The 24407-nt window shown below is 45.7% G+C and overlaps 2 protein-coding genes across 4 annotated transcripts in view; one reads left to right on the top strand and one right to left on the bottom strand.

Annotated features, from left to right (window-relative positions):
* Window positions 1-613, bottom strand: part of LOC144772200 (uncharacterized) — a 486273-nt gene extending 485660 nt beyond the window's left edge. The window contains 1 exon segment of the mRNA XM_078656338.1: window positions 525-613. The gene's annotated coding sequence lies outside the window, so the exon portion shown is untranslated.
* The window catches only part of LOC144772199 (uncharacterized), a 501761-nt gene that overhangs the window by 453991 nt on the left and 23363 nt on the right, over window positions 1-24407 (top strand). Inside the window, exon 1 of one of the 3 annotated variants that reach the window (XM_078656335.1) lies at window positions 859-952. The exons of 1 other annotated variant lie outside the window; for it this stretch is intronic. The gene's annotated coding sequence lies outside the window, so the exon portion shown is untranslated. Of the gene's footprint in view, window positions 1-858; window positions 953-24407 lie in introns of those variants that run through there. One more of the 3 variants, XM_078656336.1, reaches the window with a different exon arrangement.

The raw sequence follows: 24407 nt of genomic DNA, 5'->3' as shown, positions 1-24407 counted from the left end.
CAGGCTCCCCCTCACAGTGAGCTGACCCTCCCCCAGCCCTGCAGCCCCTCAGGCTCCACCTCACAGTGAGCTGACCCTTCCCCAGCCCTGCAGCCCCTCAGGCTCCACCTCATAGTGAGCTGACCCTCCCCCAGCCCCTCAGGCTCCACCTCACAGTGAGCTGACCCTCCCCCAGCCCTGCAGTGACTCGTGGCCCCGGGGCCAGTGACCCTGGGGGGGGCCAGGGCACTTATGATGGGGCCGAAGTCTCATTCTCTTTCATTCTTTTGTTGGAATCTGTTGATTGAAATGTGTGTTTTTCACCCACTGCAGCAAATGATTCAAATGCGGATCCGTGGGTTCAACAGTGAGAAGCAAAAGAACCTGGAAATCAAAGCAGAGCAACAGCCCTCGAGGCTGACCCCAGGGTCAGAGGTCAGGGGATGTGATCAGGGTCACAGGGCGCTGAGGCGGCGCCGGGACTCGAGCCCCCCAGGCTGCAGCTCCGGCCGCTAGGCCACATCTCCCCCGTGGCGTGCACTCACCTCGAGGGAGGTCCAGGGGTCAGGGATCGCCGGGGCCACGAGGGGCCCCCGGGGGCTGATGACGGACCGCGGGCCCCGGGGCCTCCTCTGCTGTCGGGTCTGTGAGCAGAGATGACAACACACGAAGGGGTCACTTCCGGGTCACTGACGGCAGAGGGCGGTGCAGCCAACAAAACATGCCATCATTTCACTTCCGGGTCACTGGCGGCAGAGCCAGCAGACAACACTGCCCACTGCACAGAAAGGACACGTTTCCACTTCCGGGTCAGTGGCGATAGTAGACGCTGAGGACGCTGCCTGTCAACACGGAAGCTACGTCTTCACTTCCGGGTCACTTTTCTGCAGAGAAAGCAGCAGAGCAGGAAGGACAGAAAAGCAGCAATGGCCGACCGGCCAGGAAGCAAAGTTTCAACTCTGGCATGGAGGCGGTTAGTGCTCACTTTGATGTATTTTTTTCTTCAAGTTTCTTCAATTTCACATTCAAATGTCTCCTCTTCAAATCGAGCCAACTCGTGTTTCGTCAGAAAAACAAAGTTCTTCCATCTCTGACGTCATCAGGCTTTATCAATAGAGTGGGCACAGTTCATCCAAGAGGCATCTTATTCATCCATCAGGGCTTTATCAATAGAGTGGACACAGTTCATCCAAGAGGCATCTCATTCATCCATCAGGGCTTTATCAATAGAGTGGCCACAGTTCATCCAACGGGCATCTTATTCATCCATCAGGGCTTTATCAATAGAGTGGGCCACAGTTCACCCAAGAGGCATCTCATTCATCCATCAGGGCTTTATCAATAGAGTGGACACAGTTCATCCAAGAGGCATCTTATTCATCCATCAGGGCTTTATCAATAGAGTGGACACAGTTCATCCAAGAGGCATCTCATTCATCCATCAGGGCTTTATCAATAGAGTGGCCACAGTTCATCCAACGGGCATCTTATTCATCCATCAGGGCTTTATCAATAGAGTGGACACAGTTCACCCAAGAGGCATCTTATTCATCCATCAGGGCTTTATCAATAGAGTGGGCCACAGTTCACCCAAGAGGCATCTTATTCATCCATCAGGGCTTTATCAATAGAGTGGGCCACAGTTCACCCAAGAGGCATCTTATTCATCCATCGGGGCTTTATCAATAGAGTGGGCCACAGTTCATCCAAGAGGCATCTTATTCATCCATCAGGGCTTTATCAATAGAGTGGACACAGTTCACCCAAGAGGCATCTCATTCATCCATCAGGGCTTTATCAATAGAGTGGACACAGTTCATCCAAGAGGCATCTCATTCATCCATCAGGGCTTTATCAATAGAGTGGCCACAGTTCATCCAAGAGGCATCTCATTCATCCATCAGGGCTTTATCAATAGAGTGGACACAGTTCATCCAAGAGGCATCTCATTCATCCATCAGGGCTTTATCAATAGAGTGGCCACAGTTCATCCAACGGGCATCTTATTCATCCATCAGGGCTTTATCAATAGAGTGGACACAGTTCACCCAAGAGGCATCTTATTCATCCATCAGGGCTTTATCAATAGAGTGGGCCACAGTTCACCCAAGAGGCATCTTATTCATCCATCAGGGCTTTATCAATAGAGTGGGCCACAGTTCACCCAAGAGGCATCTTATTCATCCATCGGGGCTTTATCAATAGAGTGGGCCACAGTTCATCCAAGAGGCATCTTATTCATCCATCAGGGCTTTATCAATAGAGTGGACACAGTTCATCCAAGAGGCATCTTATTCATCCATCAGGGCTTTATCAATAGAGTGGCCACATTTCATCCAAGAGGCATCTTATTCATCCATCAGGGCTTTATCAATAGAGTGGACACAGTTCACCCAAGAGGCATCTCATTCATCCATCAGGGCTTTATCAATAGAGTGGACACAGTTCATCCAAGAGGCATCTCATTCATCCATCAGGGCTTTATCAATAGAGTGGCCACAGTTCATCCAACGGGCATCTTATTCATCCATCAGGGCTTTATCAATAGAGTGGACACAGTTCACCCAAGAGGCATCTCATTCATCCATCAGGGCTTTATCAATAGAGTGGCCACAGTTCATCCAACGGGCATCTTATTCATCCATCAGGGCTTTATCAATAGAGTGGGCCACAGTTCACCCAAGAGGCATCTCATTCATCCATCAGGGCTTTATCAATAGAGTGGACACAGTTCATCCAAGAGGCATCTTATTCATCCATCAGGGCTTTATCAATAGAGTGGACACAGTTCATCCAAGAGGCATCTCATTCATCCATCAGGGCTTTATCAATAGAGTGGCCACAGTTCATCCAATGGGCATCTTATTCATCCATCAGGGCTTTATCAATAGAGTGGACACAGTTCACCCAAGAGGCATCTTATTCATCCATCAGGGCTTTATCAATAGAGTGGGCCACAGTTCACCCAAGAGGCATCTTATTCATCCATCAGGGCTTTATCAATAGAGTGGGCCACAGTTCACCCAAGAGGCATCTTATTCATCCATCGGGGCTTTATCAATAGAGTGGGCCACAGTTCATCCAAGAGGCATCTTATTCATCCATCAGGGCTTTATCAATAGAGTGGACACAGTTCACCCAAGAGGCATCTCATTCATCCATCAGGGCTTTATCAATAGAGTGGACACAGTTCATCCAAGAGGCATCTCATTCATCCATCAGGGCTTTATCAATAGAGTGGCCACAGTTCATCCAAGAGGCATCTCATTCATCCATCAGGGCTTTATCAATAGAGTGGACACAGTTCATCCAAGAGGCATCTCATTCATCCATCAGGGCTTTATCAATAGAGTGGCCACAGTTCATCCAACGGGCATCTTATTCATCCATCAGGGCTTTATCAATAGAGTGGACACAGTTCACCCAAGAGGCATCTTATTCATCCATCAGGGCTTTATCAATAGAGTGGGCCACAGTTCACCCAAGAGGCATCTTATTCATCCATCAGGGCTTTATCAATAGAGTGGGCCACAGTTCATCCAAGAGGCATCTTATTCATCCATCGGGGCTTTATCAATAGAGTGGGCCACAGTTCATCCAAGAGGCATCTTATTCATCCATCAGGGCTTTATCAATAGAGTGGACACAGTTCACCCAAGAGGCATCTCATTCATCCATCAGGGCTTTATCAATAGAGTGGACACAGTTCACCCAAGAGGCATCTTATTCATCCATCAGGGCTTTATCAATAGAGTGGACACAGTTCATCCAACGGGCATCTTATTCATCCACCAGGGCTTTATCAATAGAGTGGACACAGTTCATCCAACGGGCATCTTATTCATCCATCAGGGCTTTATCAATAGAGTGGCCACAGTTCATCCAAGAGGCATCTTATTCATCCATCAGGGCTTTATCAATAGAGTGGACACAGTTCACCCAAGAGGCATCTTATTCATCCATCAGGGCTTTATCAATAGAGTGGACACGGTTCACCCAAGAGGCATCTTATTCATCCATCAGGGCTTTATCAATAGAGTGGACACAGTTCATCCAAGAGGCATCTTATTCATCCATCAGGGCTTTATCAATAGAGTGGACACAGTTCATCCAACGGGCATCTTATTCATCCACCAGGGCTTTATCAATAGAGTGGACACAGTTCATCCAACGGGCATCTTATTCATCCATCAGGGCTTTATCAATAGAGTGGCCACAGTTCATCCAAGAGGCATCTTATTCATCCATCAGGGCTTTATCAATAGAGTGGGCCACAGTTCACCCAAGAGGCATCTTATTCATCCATCGGGGCTTTATCAATAGAGTGGGCCACAGTTCATCCAAGAGGCATCTTATTCATCCATCAGGGCTTTATCAATAGAGTGGACACAGTTCACCCAAGAGGCATCTCATTCATCCACCAGGGCTTTATCAATAGAGTGGCCACAGTTCACCCAAGAGGCATCTCATTCATCCATCAGGGCTTTATCAATAGAGTGGACACAGTTCACCCAAGAGGCATCTCATTCATCCATCAGGGCTTTATCAATAGAGTGGGCCACAGTTCACCCAAGAGGCATCTTATTCATCCATCAGGGCTTTATCAATAGAGTGGGCCACAGTTCACCCAAGAGGCATCTTATTCATCCATCGGGGCTTTATCAATAGAGTGGGCCACAGTTCATCCAAGAGGCATCTTATTCATCCATCAGGGCTTTATCAATAGAGTGGACACAGTTCACCCAAGAGGCATCTCATTCATCCATCAGGGCTTTATCAATAGAGTGGACACAGTTCACCCAAGAGGCATCTTATTCATCCATCAGGGCTTTATCAATAGAGTGGACACAGTTCATCCAACGGGCATCTTATTCATCCACCAGGGCTTTATCAATAGAGTGGACACGGTTCATCCAAGAGGCATCTTATTCATCCATCAGGGCTTTATCAATAGAGTGGCCACAGTTCACCCAAGAGGCATCTTATTCATCCATCAGGGCTTTATCAATAGAGTGGCCACAGTTCACCCAAGAGGCATCTTATTCATCCATCAGGGCTTTATCAATAGAGTGGCCACAGTTCACCCAAGAGGCATCTTATTCATCCATCAGGGCTTTATCAATAGAGTGGACACAGTTCATCCAAGAGGCATCTTATTCATCCATCGGGGCTTTATCAATAGAGTGGCCACAGTTCACCCAAGAGGCATCTCATTCATCCATCGGGGCTTTATCAATAGAGTGGCCACAGTTCATCCAAGAGGCATCTTATTCGCCCATCAGGGCTTTATCAATAGAGTGGGCCACAGTTCATCCAAGAGGCATCTTATTCATCCATCAGGGCTTTATCAATAGAGTGGACACAGTTCACCCAAGAGGCATCTTATTCATCCATCAGGGCTTTATCAATAGAGTGGCCACAGTTCACCCAAGAGGCATCTTATTCATCCATCAGGGCTTTATCAATAGAGTGGACACAGTTCATCCAAGAGGCATCTTATTCATCCATCAGGGCTTTATCAATAGAGTGGCCACAGTTCATCCAAGAGGCATCTTATTCATCCATCAGGGCTTTATCAATAGAGTGGACACGGTTCATCCAAGAGGCATCTTATTCATCCATCAGGGCTTTATCAATAGAGTGGCCACAGTTCACCCAAGAGGCATCTTATTCATCCATCAGGGCTTTATCAATAGAGTGGCCACAGTTCACCCAAGAGGCATCTTATTCATCCATCAGGGCTTTATCAATAGAGTGGCCACAGTTCACCCAAGAGGCATCTTATTCATCCATCAGGGCTTTATCAATAGAGTGGACACAGTTCACCCAAGAGGCATCTTATTCATCCATCAGGGCTTTATCAATAGAGTGGACACAGTTCATCCAAGAGGCATCTTATTCATCCATCGGGGCTTTATCAATAGAGTGGCCACAGTTCACCCAAGAGGCATCTCATTCATCCATCGGGGCTTTATCAATAGAGTGGCCACAGTTCATCCAAGAGGCATCTTATTCATCCATCAGGGCTTTATCAATAGAGTGGGCCACAGTTCATCCAAGAGGCATCTTATTCATCCATCAGGGCTTTATCAATAGAGTGGACACAGTTCACCCAAGAGGCATCTTATTCATCCATCAGGGCTTTATCAATAGAGTGGCCACAGTTCACCCAAGAGGCATCTTATTCATCCATCAGGGCTTTATCAATAGAGTGGACACAGTTCATCCAAGAGGCATCTTATTCATCCATCAGGGCTTTATCAATAGAGTGGCCACAGTTCACCCAAGAGGCATCTCATTCATCCATCAGGGCTTTATCAATAGAGTGACCACAGTTCATCCAAGAGGCATCTTATTCATCCATCAGGGCTTTATCAATAGAGTGGACACAGTTCATCCAAGAGGCATCTTATTCATCCATCAGGGCTTTATCAATAGAGTGGACCACAGTTCACCCAAGAGGCATCTTATTCATCCATCAGGGCTTTATCAATAGAGTGGACACAGTTCATCCAAGAGGCATCTTATTCATCCATCAGGGCTTTATCAATAGAGTGGACACAGTTCATCCAAGAGGCATCTTATTCATCCATCAGGGCTTTATCAATAGAGTGGACACAGTTCACCCAAGAGGCATCTTATTCATCCATCAGGGCTTTATCAATAGAGTGACCACAGTTCATCCAAGAGGCATCTTATTCATCCATCAGGGCTTTATCAATAGAGTGGGCCACAGTTCACCCAAGAGGCATCTTATTCATCCATCAGGGCTTTATCAATAGAGTGGACACAGTTCATCCAAGAGGCATCTTTTTCATCCATCAGGGCTTTATCAATAGAGTGACCACAGTTCACCCAAGAGGCATCTTATTCATCCATCAGGGCTTTATCAATAGAGTGACCACAGTTCATCCAAGAGGCATCTTATTCATCCATCAGGGCTTTATCAATAGAGTGGGCCACAGTTCACCCAAGAGGCATCTTATTCATCCATCAGGGCTTTATCAATAGAGTGGACACAGTTCATCCAAGAGGCATCTTATTCATCCATCAGGGCTTTATCAATAGAGTGGACACAGTTCATCCAAGAGGCATCTTATTCATCCATCAGGGCTTTATCAATAGAGTGGACCACAGTTCATCCAATAGGCATCTTATTCATCCATCAGGGCTTTATCAATAGAGTGGACACAGTTCATCCAAGAGGCATCTTATTCATCCATCAGGGCTTTATCAATAGAGTGACCACAGTTCACCCAAGAGGCATCTTATTCATCCATCAGGGCTTTATCAATAGAGTGGACCACAGTTCACCCAAGAGGCATCTTATTCATCCATCAGGGCTTTATCAATAGAGTGGGCCACAGTTCACCCAAAAGGCATCTTATTCATCCATCAGGGCTTTATCAATAGAGTGGACACAGTTCATCCAAGAGGCATCTTATTCATCCATCAGGGCTTTATCAATAGAGTGAGCACAGTTCATCCAAGAGGCATCTTATTCATCCATCAGGGCTTTATCAATAGAGTGGGCCACAGTTCACCCAAGAGGCATCTTATTCATCCATCAGGGCTTTATCAATAGAGTGGGCCACAGTTCACCCAAGAGGCATCTTATTCATCCATCAGGGCTTTATCAATAGAGTGGACACAGTTCATCCAATAGGCATCTCATTCATCGAGTTCACTTGTCAATCAGACCACAGTACAAGTGCAGCATCTCGGTGAGGAGAGCCCTCCATCGACGGTTCCCAGCGGTTGCCTTCGTAGGGACCCGCTGCTTCGTTTGTTATGGCATAATTCAAAATAAACATCAGTGTTACTTCTTACAGTAATACTTTTGTCAATAGAATCTTCCTAACGTTATGATTTAAATTTAAACAATAGAATCTGGGGTCAGTGGTCAAATCACCAAATTTATTGTCGAGAATAACTGTCTGCACCCCTCCCAGTCCAGTTTTCATGCGGGCTTAACTACTGAATAAGCTCTTCTAGAAGTGACAGAGTTTATTAAAACTGAGCTTGACTCTAGTTATAAAAAAAACTGTTTTAGTCTGGCTTGATCTGTCGCCCACCTTTGATGTGGTTTCTCATGAAATCTTACTAATGCAACTGGAAAAGATTGGCATAGCATCATTGTCTGAAGCTGGATAAATTCTATCATTGCGGGCAGACAGCACGCAGTTCATCTATCCCCCTACACCTCAGAATTTAAAGGAGGTCAACTGCAGAGTACCACAGGACTCTATCTTTAGCCCCACTTTATTTAACATCCATATTGCCCCTTGCTACTGTGGCACAAGCCTGGGGTTTTAATGCCATATCGTACGCGGACAATACCCAATTAATGTTTTCCTTTCAAGACTTGGACAACTTGTGATAGCCAACTTTTAAGGCTGTCTCGTGGCAGTGGCAGAATGAAGGCATAAGAGCTGCCTCTTCCTGAACTCGACTAAATCAGAGATCTTAGTATTTGGCACATCCTCACCGCTGGGCACGTCGAATTTGGCCATTAGACCTGAGAACACCCCCAGCCCCCACCACCGTGGCTAAGAATTTGAGAGTTAAAATTGATATGTCACTTTCTTTCAAACCACAAGTCATAGGGCAAGATGTAGGTAGCCTAATACCGGTCGGTAACGGCCGAAATTACCGAATTTCGGCCGTTACTGACCGGTATTAGGCTTTGCAGATGTAGAAGGCCAAATTGAAGGATTCGGTAATTTACTGAATCGGTAATTTAAGCAATCAGTAAATTACCAAATTCTTAAAATACCGATTCAGTAAATTACCGGATCCCTAATATAGGGAGCCCTCAAATGAGTGCTTTTCTCATTTCAGGATTCGTTATTTACCACTAACTACAAGTTGGTGGTAAATATCGTAAACTGTGAAAAAACCAATTTTTTGCAACTTTTAACAGTGCCATGTGTCATCAGAGGCTATGTTCAAAGCCCATCTAAAAACTCCTCTTTTGAAAGAGTTGTGCATTTTATCTCTGTTTCAGTAGACAGGGATTGCTTTCTTAGACCTGCAACTAGTGCCAGAACGCTCCAATTGGAACAGCTGGTTGCGCTTCAGTCCCTTCATTCATTCATTCATTTTGGGACCCCAGACTATGAGGCAGGACTGGGTGATAGGATATTCCAAACACCCCAGGGGATGGAAGCTTTTAGAAACTTCTCTTACTTCAAAGCTTGCACCAAGGATAAATAGTGGCCCTCATACCCCAGCTCTTCAGTACACTTCGGGACCTGTGGAAAACTCTGCCAGGAGCAAGGACTGCCGTGCTGCCGAAAGGACTGCCACTCTGCTGGACTGCTGCCCTGCTGGACTGCTGGACTGCTGACCTTCTGCCCTCTGCCTGGGTGAGAGGTGCTTGAACTGCATCTCTCCACCCAGGTTTCCAGAGTGACTCCAAGGGCTACTTGGCTGGCCTTCTGATGAGAGCTTCAGGGACATAAGAGGCTCCAACAACCTTGAACCTAGCACCTGGACTCTGCCAGCTGTGATTCCTGCCCTCCCAAGTGGTGCCCCCCCAGTCCTGGACCCTTGGAAGTGGGCTTGAAAGTGCTTTGCCAGCCCATCTGTGGACCAGCAGAACTGATGCATACCCTCCGCTGCGCCGTGGAACCCCCCAGCAGAACTGATGCATAACCCATCGCAGCCCCTCATAGCCGCAGCTGTGCAACACATCTCCACGCAAGGACTGTGCATTGCCTACAGCACCCTATCAAAACCGTTGTCGCGCTACGCTTCTCCATGCAAGGACTTTGCATCGCCTTACGTCGCTTCCCAGAACTGCCATTGCGTGACACATCTCATTGCCCGGACCTCACACGCCTCTGCTTTGTGACGCATCCTTGCCGCGTGACTCTGCCTCACTTTGCAGCCGGGATTTAAGGTGCTTTGTTCAATGGGCCTTACTTGGTCCTTGTAGCCGGCCTGTGCTCCATCGCAGTTGGCCTGAACTTTTTTGGCACTTTGTGTTTTTTGCCACTGTTTTCAGTCAAATCTTCAAATTTGCATATCTCAGGTTTTATTGATTGGATTTTTGTTATTTTGGTTTTCATTTATTTATTAAAATGTACTTTATTTTCCTAATTTGGGTTGAGATTTTGCTTGTGTTCTGTTTTCACTTTATTACGGATTGAAGTGCTGCAGAAATACTTTGCACATTGCCTGTAAGTTAAGCCTGGTTCTTTTGTGCCAAGCTGCCAAAGGCTTAAACACAGTGATAGAGCGCGCAGGTCACCTGACTATATTTTTTACCAATACTCGCCTGGGCCCATAATTCAATAACAACATATAACTTAATCAGGTAACCCTCGCTCCTGCAAAAGTCGCCACGTCTCGTAGAGAATCCCCTTCTGCCCCATGGTTCTCTACAGAGCTGATGGCTGAAAAAAGCAATTGTAAAAGGTTGGAGCGCCTATGGAGGGCAAATTACTGTGAATCAGCAAAAATTTGCTACAAAAAAGCCCTACGTGGTCTCCATCAATCTATAAAAAAGCCAAAAAACTATTTATTGTGACCTCTATTCAGCAAGCGGAGCAGTCAAGCAAAGAAGTTTTTAAGATTGTTCAATCCTTTTTTAAACCTAGGGCTATTGAGACTGAAGTTACTCCGTCGGCAACTCTCTGTGAAGATATCTCGGACTTCTTTGACAAAAATTTTTTGAAAGTCTATGATTCCTTCACGAAGCCTGAGCCCACAGTTATGGCGGACATGGCAAAAAATGAGCCGCCCCCCCTTTCTTTAGCTCAATTCCATCCTATCTCCCTCCCCGAGGTACTGAAGGAAATTCAAAAATGTCTGTTCCAGGCCTCATCAGGACTACGAGGGCAAATGTACTAGAACCCAGATACGAATTAACTGTTGCCGAACCTTCTTTCTACGGGCACTTTCAATCAAAAACAGCTTCTAATTTGAAATCCTTCAAAATGGGCATATACCCCCACGAAGAGTCAAGCCTTTTTAGTCTTCTTACGGGTCTTTTAATTATCCACGACGGTTTTTAATCCCAATAACTGTTCCCAAAGAGCACTGTCGCTTTGCTCAGGCTGCCGTTCGCGTTTCCTATATATCAACAGCGATGACGGACTGCCGATGAGGCCTGGAACAGACAGAGGCTGAAACGCGTCGACACACACGATTTTGAAGACTCCAAAACAAGAAATCTGTTTGAATAACATTGTTGTTGAAATGTCACATTAGAGAGTGTTAGTTAAAGAGAGGTCAAAATTGGCTAAAATCTCGTTTATTCTCTATATGTTTGTGTTGCTTTTGTTTTGGTGATCTAAAGTGAAGGAATGTCAGGTGAAGGAATTATGTTTTGACATCCTTGTTCAAAAAAAGTGGGGCAACAAGAACCGTAAGTTTGGTTCTCTCTAACAAAAAGTGTATATATATGTAAATTTGATGTATATGTGTTTTGTTTGTATATATGTATGGTGTACAGCTTTGTTTAATGTAAGAGACCAATATTTAAGGTCCAATGTGGTTTAATTAAAAGAAAAAGTTGAACCATACTTTTGATATTTATTATGGCTCTCTACCTGGAGATACTCTATATCCATCAGTATCTCAATTAAATTGTGCGGAGAAGGATGAATCCAAGATTGGATAATTAATGGTATCCAGTCTTATAAACAGATAGTTGAATTATTGTTCCGTAGGCTTTATCTTGTTGTTTCTGCGTTAAAATACCCAAAAGCCTACTGGTTACTTGGGTGACCCCTGCAGTTTATTTGCTTTAGTAAAATGAGGGGCTGCCTTCGGGATGTGTACGTATAGGGGGGTTTACCCAAACATAGTCCCTGGGACCTGGGTCAATTAAGTACTGAGAGGGAGGGGTCCCAGTGTAAAAGTAGCCAGATATGTTCAATTCAAGGAAACAATTAAAGAAACAATGAATGTGTCCACACTGTTTTATTCACAATGGGACTGGTATATTAAATATACTATACATTGATTGCATATCATAAATGGTTGTATAGTGCCCCAGGAGGAGAGGGAGGTGATTAAGTGAGGATGATGTGATGGAAGGGAAATTAAGTGACAGTAAAATCAGCCGATTCTCAAAAATGCATTGGTAGATTAATTATTATACACAAACATAAGACCATTGGTTCAATGCACGAATACACAAATGTCATACTCCACTGAATACATTAAATGTCACAATATTGGCGTGAAGTTGACAGCCAGAAGAAACTATTGTCGACGTTTCGACCCTCGGACATTTGCAGGAATTAGTGATGACCTTGCTATGAGGTCTTCATCAGGACAGGGTGCGGGGCAAGCAACCTAATTAATGTATATAAAATAAAGGAAATTACTATTAATTAATCGTGAAGATGAATCACAGTATTAATTGCAAGTACATGGAGCACACTAAAAAATCGACAAGGAGCGCACAGTACTGGTTACTGCTCGTGTTAAAAGTAAAGACCAGGACTGGCGTCTTCGTTCCATTATATGGTTCATTAATGAAGAGAGATTCATTGGGATTAATACGGACCGAAGGGTCCGAGATGGACAAACTCATTATCGTTTTCCAAATCATAAATATCATGATGTTCTTTAAGCGGGAGGAGCTTGGAGTAGGCCCGGGGGCGGTGGACAGGACAGAATCTGTGACCTGAGATAGTTTAAATTTATTGTACTAACCCACGGAATATTGTAAATAGACATAATTTACCTGAGGCGACAATCAGATTAATACTGAGTCGTAAATTATTGTAGGCACAGCGGATCGCTTCATGGTGTCTGGAAGAAACACGTAAAGCTGGTTGTAAGTGGAAAACGGACTTATCACGATAACAATTAGAAAGCTAGAGTTAAAACGGGCTTACCCGAAAATGCATAGGCTCAGGGTCCGATAGTTAAATTGATTACACACAACAGATGACAGTATCTGCGAAAAAACATGTAAACCAGGTCATTTCTCACACAATTAAGACCCGAGGTGAGATAACTTGTATATGGCAAAGCGTTTCACACACATGGGTCGATATAGAAAGGCTTACCTGGAATAGACGGTATTAAGGATAACCGTCAGGTCAGCAGTGATATTATTTAGAAAATCAATCCGTGATGCCTGTGAATTAATACGGAGATTCATGAGTACCAATTAATATAGCGAGTCGTTTGTAACTGACATGGTGACAGAGAGAGACTCACCGTAAGCTGAATTAATCTAGCGATGAACGCCGCTCGAGTTTGCAATGGCAAACCGAGCTTGCTGGTTACATCATTGCTATAGTAACCGCACCACGTGATTCATGGCCGGTGAATGGACATGGACGAAAGACCTCGGAGTGCATGTCAAACCTGGCAACAGATATGTGATTACTGTTGACAGACCCTTCGGGATGTGGCTAGTTGGATGAATGCAAATAAATTTAAAACTGAATGCAAGCAAAACGGAGGTGATATTTTTTGGTAAAAACTCTCATCCCCCCTCAGACGTGTGGTGGCCTCCTGAAATGAGTCCACCACCATCCCCCGGAACTAATGCGAAGAATCTGGGAGTAAGATGGGACGAGAGTCTCTCCTTCTCCTCTCATATACAGCAGGTTACTACTGGATGTCTTCACAAACTTCTGAACCTTCGTAAGTTCCTTTCTTTTTTACCAGAAGAGTGTCGAAAAATGGTAGTCCATGCGACAGTCACTTCCAGGTTGGACTACGCGAACGGCCTCGGCTTGCCCAAATATTTGGTGCAACGCCTGCAGATCGTGTAGAATGCGGCTGCGAGACTGATAAAGCACATTCCTTTCAGACAGCATGTCTCTCCGCATCTGCACGAACTGCATTGGCTCCCAGTGGCAAGCAGAATAAAATTCAAAGTTCTTACCCTGGCATTTAGAGCGCTAAGAGGGACCTGCCCTAACTATTTAAAACTCAGACTCCCCCGTTACCATCAGGAGAGGCACCTGCGATCTAACTCCCTGCTTCAGCTACTCGTTCCTCAAGCTAGAAAAGCCAGACTTGGGGGCAGGTCTTTTTCTGCTGGCACGGCGAAACTCTGGAACGCCTTGCCTTTCGCCATTCAATCTGCTTTAACAGAATCTAGCTTTAAGAAGCTACTAAAGACCTGGCTTTTTAGGCAGAAACCCTAAGTAATCTCCTTGCCTTCTGCTTGCTCAACTGCTCACCTAGCGCCGGGACACCTCCTCGTGAGGTAGCTGTTCGCGCTCTACAAATATCAGTATTATTATTTCTACCAGTTATTTTTACCAACTAGGTTCTACACCATTGACTTACCAATCCTTGTCGCTGGTACCTGTAAACCTATTGGATCAGGGTGATAGATTGAAGATAGCTAGCAAAAATAACATCTCCACTCATATATTAACCACAGACTCGGGAAAGGTTTAAACTCTTTATCTAAATTTCTTAAATGGTCATGATCCAAAGATTAAACACCAAAAGACTCAATAATGAAAATCAGAATCAGAATGTAACTATGCAAGATATGAATTAAACAGTCATTAAGCAGTTAGCAATAGGGAGGGTAAGAAAAAGGAACATAAAAATGCAATCAACAGTGATCATGAAGGGAGGGTAAGAAAAGGGAACATATGTAATCAAAGCTTTAACGGTAGGAAGGGTAAAGAGAAGGGAACAATAAAATGACGAACCCACACAGATTTATATTTACCTAGAATGGTGTGAAGACCAACCCTGGCCACGGGTCAGTCAATGGACAGAAACCCCCAAAAATTACATGAAAACGAGATTTGGATCAGGACAGGACCACCAAAGGTTAAGACCGGCACCCGCAGTTCAGTTGCAACGCCTGCGCTACTCCCTCTCTGTAGCTAACAGTCGTAACCCCGATTGAGTTCTCGAATTCACCATCAAAGTGCTTCGCCAGCACCTCAGCTTCCCCCGGATCCCGATTGGGTCAGCGAATCTTCTGACAGAGTGCTCCGCCGCACCTCTGCTCTCGATCACCTATTGAGTGCGATGGGTCAGTGACAGGTCAGCTATTCGGACAAGTCAGACAAATTAACTAACTAAGCCTACTCTAGTTATACTATTTTCCAGGGCAGTGTACCACCCCCCAATGTTGCAAGTGTAAGAATCCCCAATTTCGATTGGTCAAAGAGGAGGAGAGGTCGTCATACCACACCAAAATTGAGACTTTTACCGACTCATATTCAAATTTACGTTCCAGCCCATCAAATTTAGGTTCTCATGACATCTTTATTCCACCCAACAATGGATGTTCTATTGGCAAATACATTGTTATAACTTTGTACAAATTTGAGTTCAGGAGTTCATGTTCCCAGGAGCATCTTTTAGACAGTCAGCTCATTGGCTACAGTCTAAAGGTCACTGTTCCAGAGACTTGACACTTTGCGCAGTCGCAGTTTCAACAAAGATGGAGTACAGCGTTACAAGTCGGGCCAGTTTTCAGAGTGTAACATGAAATGGAAAAGAAACAGTTTTAGAACACAGAATAAATGAATGCACTGTATACCATGTATCTCTACTCTATTCCCATTATTTTATTTAAACTACTGCGTTATGGGTTAAGCAGAATGAACAGCTTAGCAAAAACAGCAGTGCAAGCTTCGTGAATGTGAGAATACAAATCAGCCATATTAGCTCTAATGCGCAGAAGCGAAAGATTCCCTCCAAAGCATAGAATACGTCATGTCACTTAAGTGTGACAGACGCATGCGCAATAGAAAATCCCACGTAGCAGCAGCCATATTAATACAAGCGTTTGTGTTGTGTAATGCGATATTAATAGACAAAACATGTTAGTTAGTACATTACGAGTTATTTGAGGTTCTTGAGGCTGCAAGGAGGCTTGGCCATTTGCGGTAAGGGAGGACAGTGGCAGTGTCTCCCGACCCCGCTTGGTGCCAGGTAACGAATTATCAGAGTGGAGCACTCTGAACAGCTAGCGGACGAATCTCTGTCACTGCAAAATTGATATAAGAATTTTAAAGTCACTTGCGCCGCTTTTTAATTTGACCGTATACTTATAAGTTTCTCACGTTATGTTATATTAGAATTGATCGCGAATTTTAATATAATTTCTGACAGTGGGCTTACGATCTCCCCCGAACTTAAGGGGCTTTAGGGGCCTAGTCCTCGTCTTCGCTCGGTGATCCAGCCTACCCGCCCTGGTCCGACTTGGTATCCTATACCGTTGAGCGGAGGGTGGGGTAGACAAGAGCAAGACCCGTCCAGCAACCCCGAGACAGCCGAGCGGTTAGCGCTCTAGCAGCACTCCTCACAGGGCTATTTAGGCTGCGAGGAGGCTTGGCCATTTGCGGTAAGGGCGGACAGTGGCAGTGTCTCCCGACCCCGCTTGGTGCCAGGTAACGAATTATCTGACTGGAGCACTCTGAACAGCTAGCGGACGAATCTGTGTCACTGCAAAATTGATATAAGAATTTTAAAGTCACTTGCGCCGCTTTTTAATTTGACCGTATACTTATAAGTTTCTCACGTTATGTTATATTAGAATTGATTGCGAATTTTAATATAATTTCTGACAGTGCACTTACGATCTCCCCCGAACTGTAAGGGGCTTTAGGGGCCTAGTCCTCGTCTTCGCTCGGTGATCCAGCCTACCCGCCCTGGTCCGACTCGGTATCCTATACCGTTGAGCGGAGGGCGGGGTAGACAAGAGCAAGACACGCCCAGCAACCCCGAGACAGCCGAGCGGTTAGCGCTCTAGCAGCACTCCTCACAGGGATATTTAGCCACTCGTCGGCCAAAGCGCGCAGCGGTTGCACGCAGTCGGGCGCCATTGTCGGCGCCGAAGACAAGCCAAAGACCTGCCCGTCTGCGCCCGTCCGCGACAGGACGCGACCAGGGGCCATGAGGGCTGCTATAACAGACTCACAAAGACTTCCTCCTAAATGGATAACGTACACTTCTCAGGTACTGCTGGGACTTAAAACAGATCCGCTTCTGGGCTGTAGGTGTGGAGATCTTCCGGAGGTTGAAGGACCTTTTTCTTGCCTCTACTGCCACACTCAGTTTTCCACACATATGGGGGACAACTACACTACCAAATGTCCAAAACCCCTGAATCCTGACAATAATAAACATGTTGCTGTAAACAAACACACTCCCTTGGGGAGGAAAAATATCCTCTGTAATATAAGGTCACTCTCCAAACACTCCGGGGAGGTTTGGGACTTAATTTCTTCTAAACAACCTGACATGTGTTACCTCACAGAGACGTGGCTTAAACCACACTCTACTCCTGCTATAACACTGGGAATTCCAAGTAACTATAAAATAGTTAGATTGGACCGTCCCACTAAAATAGGCGGTGGGATTGCTATTGTACATAAACAAGAAATTAACATTTCGGTTTTGGAAGAACTAAATACCTCGGAAATCGAACTTTTAGTTTTTAAAATAATACTATCCCCCAAAGAAAGTCACAAGGGTGCCTTAGTATATCGCCCGCCCGGTCCACGTAATAACTTTTCCAACACGTTAATAGAGCTACTAGCCCCACATGTCAACAATGATAGTGACTTCATGCTAGTTGGAGACTTCAATATACATAGTGATAGGCCGGATCGCAGCGAGGCGCAATCCCTATCAACAGATCTGTCCTCCTTAGGACTAATACAGAGGAACAGTGGGCCCACACATCAGGCAGGTCATACCCTGGACCTGATATTCTCCAACATCCCATTAGTCTCCTGCCCACCGGCAACACAGGTCAATTGGACTGACCATTTTATTGTAGAATTTATTACTCCCTATTCTATACTCACCCCCTCACGCCCAATTCTACTACCGAGTGTACGTAGACAGTGGCATAAAGTCACTGACACCACTTTCAAGGAAAAATTTAACTCCCCCCCCCCCCTCTCTTTTCCCCTCTGGAAAATAATGTAACCGCTCTTAACAAATTTGAAAGGGCAACTAAGGAAGCCATAGATATAATTTCCCCTCTGAAACAGTTCAAACCCAGACCGGCCAACAAACAAGAAATCTGGTTTTCTGACCACTTGAGGACACTTAAACTAAGTGCCAGGAAATTAGAAAAGAGGTGGAGGACTTCCCATCTGGCAGAGGACAAGGCAAAGTACTGGGATGCACTATCCATCTACCATAAAGCTATTCGCATAGCACGCAAACCCCATATTGCATCACACATTAAAGATGCAGGGAATTCTCCTAGGGTCCTCTATCAAATTTTACAAACATTTGTTAAGCCAGTTGCATGTGAATCCTCTGAGATGGCCTCTCAACAGCTATGCGATGAAATCTCCTGCTTTTTCACCAACAAAATTAATATGATCTACGACAAAATAGTTTGCGCAAACAAGGCATTTACTACAGACTCGGCGTTCCATCAGGTGGACACTGAACTGAAGCAGGATACATACTCCTTAGACACCTTCCCTCCCAAATCCCTACAAGAAACTTCCTCTCTAATACTACAGATCAAAAGTGGTAGTCCAGATGATACCATCCCTGCCAGGATAATGCCTGCCCTAACAGAACAACTCTGCCCCATGATTGGAAAACTGGTAAATCTTTCACTCAGTTCAGGCACTGCCCCCAGAGAATGGAAACAAGCCCTTGTCAGACCCATAAGGAAAAATACTGCCACCCCATGGACTGACCTAGCCAACCTCAGACCCATATCCTTATTACCATTCTTAGGGAAACTGATTCAAAAGCACGTAAACTATCACCTGTCAAGATACATCGAACTTGCTGGCGCCCTGGACTATTCTCAGTCAGGGTTCAGGGCAAAACACAGCACGGAGTCCACCCTCCTGGCTGTCACTGATGATCTACATATGTTCCAGGACAAGGGCCTCTCAGTGATCCTGGTTCTATTAGATCTGTCGGCAGCGTTCGACACCGTGTCTCACACCATCTTGACTGATCGGTTGTCGAACGCTGGCATTAAGAACAAAGCCCTTGACTGGTTGAAGAGTTTTTTTTCCGATCGCACCCAGAGAGTCACCATGGGTGCGTATCGTTCAGCGGAAGTAGAGATCTCAAAAGGGGTGCCACAGGGCTCATGTTTAAGCCCAACCCTTTTTAACATCTATGTGGCACCCCTGGCAAGAGTGATGCGCAGGTATGGTTTCATCCCAGTATCATACGCGGATGATACGCAGCTCCTCTTCCCTTTCAAAACCCTCTCCGCTGATGTAAGAAACTCTTTCTCTTCAGGCATGAAAGCAGTGGCAAACTGGATGTCCTCCAATTGCCTTCAGTGCAACGTCAGCAAAACTGAGGTAATGCTGTTTGGAGAAGCTAAAATGTTGTGGACTCCAGATTGGTGGTCACAAGATCTAGGAGCAATTCCAGAACCCAAACAAGTCGTGAAGAATCTGGGAATTCGATTTGACCAAGATCTGTCACTTAAACAACATACTAACTATATTTTAGGAGTATGTTTCCATACCATTAGCCTGCTACGCAAAGTTTTCCCCCTGTTACCTGATCCCCCTTAGGAAAACTCTTGTCCAGGCCTTGGTTTTAAGTCGGATTGATTATTGTAATGGCCTGTTGCTCTCTGCCAACGAAGGCGTGTTGGCTAAGCTTCAGGTCATTCAGAATACCGCAGCTCGCCTTGTCCTCAATGTGCCCCCGAGAACAGCATCCAAACCCCTCCTTGAGCAGCTGCACTGGCTTTCAATCCGGCAAAGAACCAAATTTAAAATATGTTGTCGCAGGAGGGTATAACAGTACAGCGCCGAGACGCCTGCGGGCAATTGTTCGCGCTTAATAAATGCCAAAAATAAATAAATAAATAAATAAATTGTCTGATTCATAAATGTCTAAATGGACAAGGGCCCGCCTACCTTGAAAGGAAATTTGTTCCCTACATTCCAATTCGATCTCTCAGGTCTAGCAACAAACTTCTTTTAGTGGTCCCCCGTGCCAAAAATGCCAGACACCGGAGTAAAGCTCTTTCTATCATGGGACCCACCCTATGGAATAAACTCCCTCTGTCTTTGAGACAATTTAAAGAACATCTTACATTCAGGAAACTCCTGAAAACCGTTTTGTTCAGAAATGAGATCTAGCTCCCACTCACACATAATCTCCGTTACCACCGGTTCCAAAAGCGCAGAGATACTCCAACAGGAGTCGATTCAAGCGCTATACAAACCTGCAAATAAATAAATAAATAAGCAAGTCGCTTTTCATGAGAATTCTTGCTCCATGAATCCCCTCTTTGATGATATTTTATATCATCACCAATTAATGAAACAGATGCCAACTTTCACAGTTCACCCAACTCAATTTCTTCAAACTTTCTCTTTGGTCTCTGTTCAATATGATTGTGAAATGTTTTCACTTTCTAGTATATATTTCCATTCATCTTTTCTTTCCTCCTTGATTCACCGTGTAAGACTTTTTGTGCTTACGACATTTGCAACAGATCATTATCCCTAAAGTCGTCAGGGCTATTCCCACCATTGGCATCAGTATTTTACCTACGAAACGTTTTCCTACATTAGAAAGCCAACTACCTATAGAGGAGAGACCATCTGTCAGTCTCTTCCATGCATCATCAACCTCCAGTGGTTTGAGTTCTCTTTCCAAATGTGTAATATTCTTTACATACCTTTTAATTTCCACACTTTTGTCTGGTATGTAAGTGCAACAATGTTGCGCTTTCAACATTCTACAGACTCCGCCCTCTTTTGCTAATAATGTATCAAGAGAAAGTCTATTTTGTAAAACCATTGATCTGATCGCAACCAGTTCGGTATTGATAATCAGAAATCCTCCAGCAGTGTCAGTCGATAAGCGATCCACCACTGTAGACAATTTGCAAATCCTTTGAGTATTCAGAACCGCTCCCACTGATGGTATCAATGCACTAAATATATCACCTACAATTTCAGAAAAACTAGCTCTTTTATATCTTGTTAATCCATTTGCTTCTTCATTGCTTCCAGTGTTTTTACCCACATGACATACCTTTGGGAAAACTATTCCAAAATAGCAGCTCCCATACCAATGATCTGGCAATTTAAAATATGCTTTGTTCCCACAAATGTAATATATCCCAGGAAAAACTGGTTTAGTTCCATCTTTGAAACCCCAACCCCCAATTACCTTGTAATTGTGTTCACACTCACTGGAACCAATGAATATATTGTTATAATAACTCGTTCTCTATGGAGACAGAGTTTCCCTTTCTTTTCAAAATCCAGCAACATAGCAGCATGAGTCCTGCCATTTGAGGTAATCACTATATTTTCACCCCATTTAGGAACCTTGTTTTTATGTTCTTTGGCTTTTCTTTGGAAATCCTGCCTCCTTTTCTCAACTAAATTCCAAAATATCTTCTCTTTTTCTTGTAAAATGCATGTTAAATTATTCTTGTGTGCCCCAGCTATATCTATTGTACCTATTGTTAGAAAATATTCACCCATATAACGTGTTACATCACTCTTAGTATGTACAGGATTCAGGTTACTACGGATAGGAAGTTCAGAAAATATCACATCTGAATTAGAATAGTAATACTGCAAAGCTCCTCTCTTATAAAATAAACTAGCTAAAATGCTACAGGAAATGCCATATGTCAGGGGCAAATGATGGTAACACCCTCGGCTACAGAAGTGGGTAATTTCATACAGACGTAACTGTTGGACCTGGCCCTTTTTGGCAGGTTCACCCCGAGACTTTTTGCTTTTTCCTAGCCTGTTTCTGGAACCTGGTGTTGGTGATTTTAGGCCTTGGCGCACTTTTTCACTGTGGTACAGTGTAAAGTGCGTGAGCTCTCTGTGTATGTGTGGTGAGTGACCTGCCCTCCCATAGGAATGAATGGGGAATATGTATGCCCATGGTAATTCCTGATGTGTGGGGAGTGCAGGGTCGAGTTTGATATGTGCGAACTCGGGAGATTGAATGCTGCGAAATGGTGTATGCGGCATGGTTGTGTCTAGTCTAGAAGTGCCACTTTTAGAAGTTGGTATATTTGTGTAGTGAGCCTGCTGGCATGTGATTGGCTGGTGAGCCTGGCCCAGGAGTGCCTGGGCCTGCTTGTGGATTGACTGTCTGGTTTGAGTGTGACAGGGGCTGCAGAGCCCCAGGAGGTTGTCTGAGTCAGCCCGTGGATGAAAGGCAGCATCTGCTGCCAGGGAAGTGGGAGGAGATTAGCACCTGATAGTGAAGGGCTGTTCCTGCCTGCCACAATGCTGGCTCCACCCCCCCGCTGGGAGACTGTCACCTCTGTCCCTGATACTGACAGGACTTCCCTATAACCAGTTCTAGCTGGTTCTCACACTGCCTGCACAAAGACTTCAAAGACTTTTCTGTGTATAAGAAGGGGCTGTGTCCTTCCAAAATGTTCTTGTTTTTGGACTTGAATCTGCCAGGGGCGTGCTGTTGCTTGGGCTCAGGGGAATCCCTGAGCCCTGTCCAGCCCCTGGACTCCTGATGGACTTTCCTGGACTCTTGGGGGACCCCTCTGCCTGGCTTGGGCTGATGGGGGGGACTTGGCTTTGCCCCCTGGGAAGCTCTGGGACCTTTGCAGCATGGAGAAGCTGCATTTCCCTGCAGAGAGCGCTTTATTTTTCCTTGAACCCTCTTTGTTGCCTGCTGGCGCTTGGGAGCGCTTGATTCGTATTTCTAGCGCCTGGAAGCGCTGTGGTTCTCCCTGAGCGCCTGGGAGCGCTCTGTCTGTTTGCTAGCGCTGGGAGCACCGTGGATTGCCCGTTGGCGCTTAAGAACGCTTTGTTTGCAGAGGCCGCTGCCCACCCGGCATGACCAGCGAAACAGAGGACTTCCCGAGCGCTAGGAGCGCTTTATTTTTAAGGCCGGGGCCCACCCGGCATTTGCTGCTTCTGCATTCGGCATCACCGCTGCTGCCCGGGACGAGGCACCGAAGGGGCCGCGCTAGGATTGGCCCGCTGTTGGGGGCTCGTCCCGGTGGGCCGCGCTGCCATTGGCTGGCCGGTCCGGGATTGTTTGGTGATGTTTCCCCGGGCCGCGCTGTGATTAGCTGCCGGCCCGGGGAAGGGGGAAGAATGATGGCGGCGGTTGCTGCGGGGCTCCCGTGGGCTGATGTGAGCCCCGGGATGTACAGTGAGTCACGAGGCATAGTGCCGTGCCTGCCCCCGCCGGAGCGGCTGAGAGGAGAGCCGCATGGAGGAGAACTGCCCCAGGAGCCGTCGCCGCACAGGGAAGCGGGTAAGTGCGGGCGTCTTGGCTCAGGGGCAGTACTTGTGGTCGAGTCCCCCGTGAGGGACTCCAATGGCGGCCACATACTTGCTGAGAGCCCGTGAGGCTCCCACGGAGGGGACATTTTGGTGTAGAGCCGGAGAGGCTCTTAGGGCATTCATGTGTGTCAGAGTCCCCAGGAGAGGGACTCCAACAACCCCGCAGTTATTTTCAAGAGCCTGCTAGGCTCAGGGGGCCATTTTTGAGATGTCGAGCCCCAGGAGACAGGCTCCACCGACCCCCACAGTTATTTACAGAGCCTGCTAGGCTCAGGGGGCATATTTGTTCAGAGCCTGTGTGGCTCCAGCATTTGGCCGCAGTGTGATGGCAGAGCCTGTGTGGCTCCAACGATTGAGCGCAGTTCTGTCCCTGAGGGCTAGTGAGAGCCCTGCCGCAGTTCTGCATCCCAGCTGCCCAGCAATTAGTGGGCAGCTGCACCGTTTAGGTCTTGTGTGTTCCCAGGTGCCCAGCAAGTAGTGGGCACCTGCTACGTTTAGGCTTGTGCTTGGACTGGCGCTGCATGGCAGCGCGCCCTGACATTGAGACTCAGGGCGTTCTAGCCCCAACAAGGCCAGTTGGCCTAGGGACTGCCACAGGTGGTGGCTTATGTGAGTTGTGCGCAATTGTATGGTTTTTATTCCTGCACCTCTGAATGTTTTTAGACATCATGTGACTTTTGCGCTATTGTATTGTTATGGTACCTCTGAATGTATTCTTATTGCATCATGTGCTTTGTTCTTAACACCGCTGAATGTGTAGGTTTATGCATCATGTGTTTCCCTTTACTACTCCTCTGAATGTATATTTATGCATCATGGGTAATGTGTTCTTTCCTAGACCCCTAAATGCTGTGTGATACTTAGGTGGTTGTTCCTTATGATACAGGTGGTCCTAGTGAGGTCCTGGTCCCCTGCGTGACATTCTCCTAAGGTGGTTAGGGTTACGTAGGTGGTACTTACCTGTCACCAGTAGATACTGGTTGTGATTTACAACTGTTATTCTTTTTGCTATACTTATTCTAAGTTCTATAAGTGCTATTTCTATATCTACAAAGTGTTGATTCTGACAGTGGCCCATGTGGCCCTGTCCTGTACATAATCCCTTATGAATGTTGCCCGTGCCAGTTGGCACAATGTACATGTGTGATTTTTATCTGATGTGTTTTGACAATACAAAAGTTATTTTAATATAACCTTGTGTGGAGTTCCTTTTGTGGTGTGCCTAGT

Source organism: Lissotriton helveticus, chromosome 8 (genome assembly GCF_964261635.1).
Source record: "Lissotriton helveticus chromosome 8, aLisHel1.1, whole genome shotgun sequence".
Taxonomy (NCBI): domain Eukaryota; kingdom Metazoa; phylum Chordata; class Amphibia; order Caudata; family Salamandridae; genus Lissotriton; species Lissotriton helveticus.
This window is presented reverse-complemented; position numbering and strand designations above follow the sequence as displayed.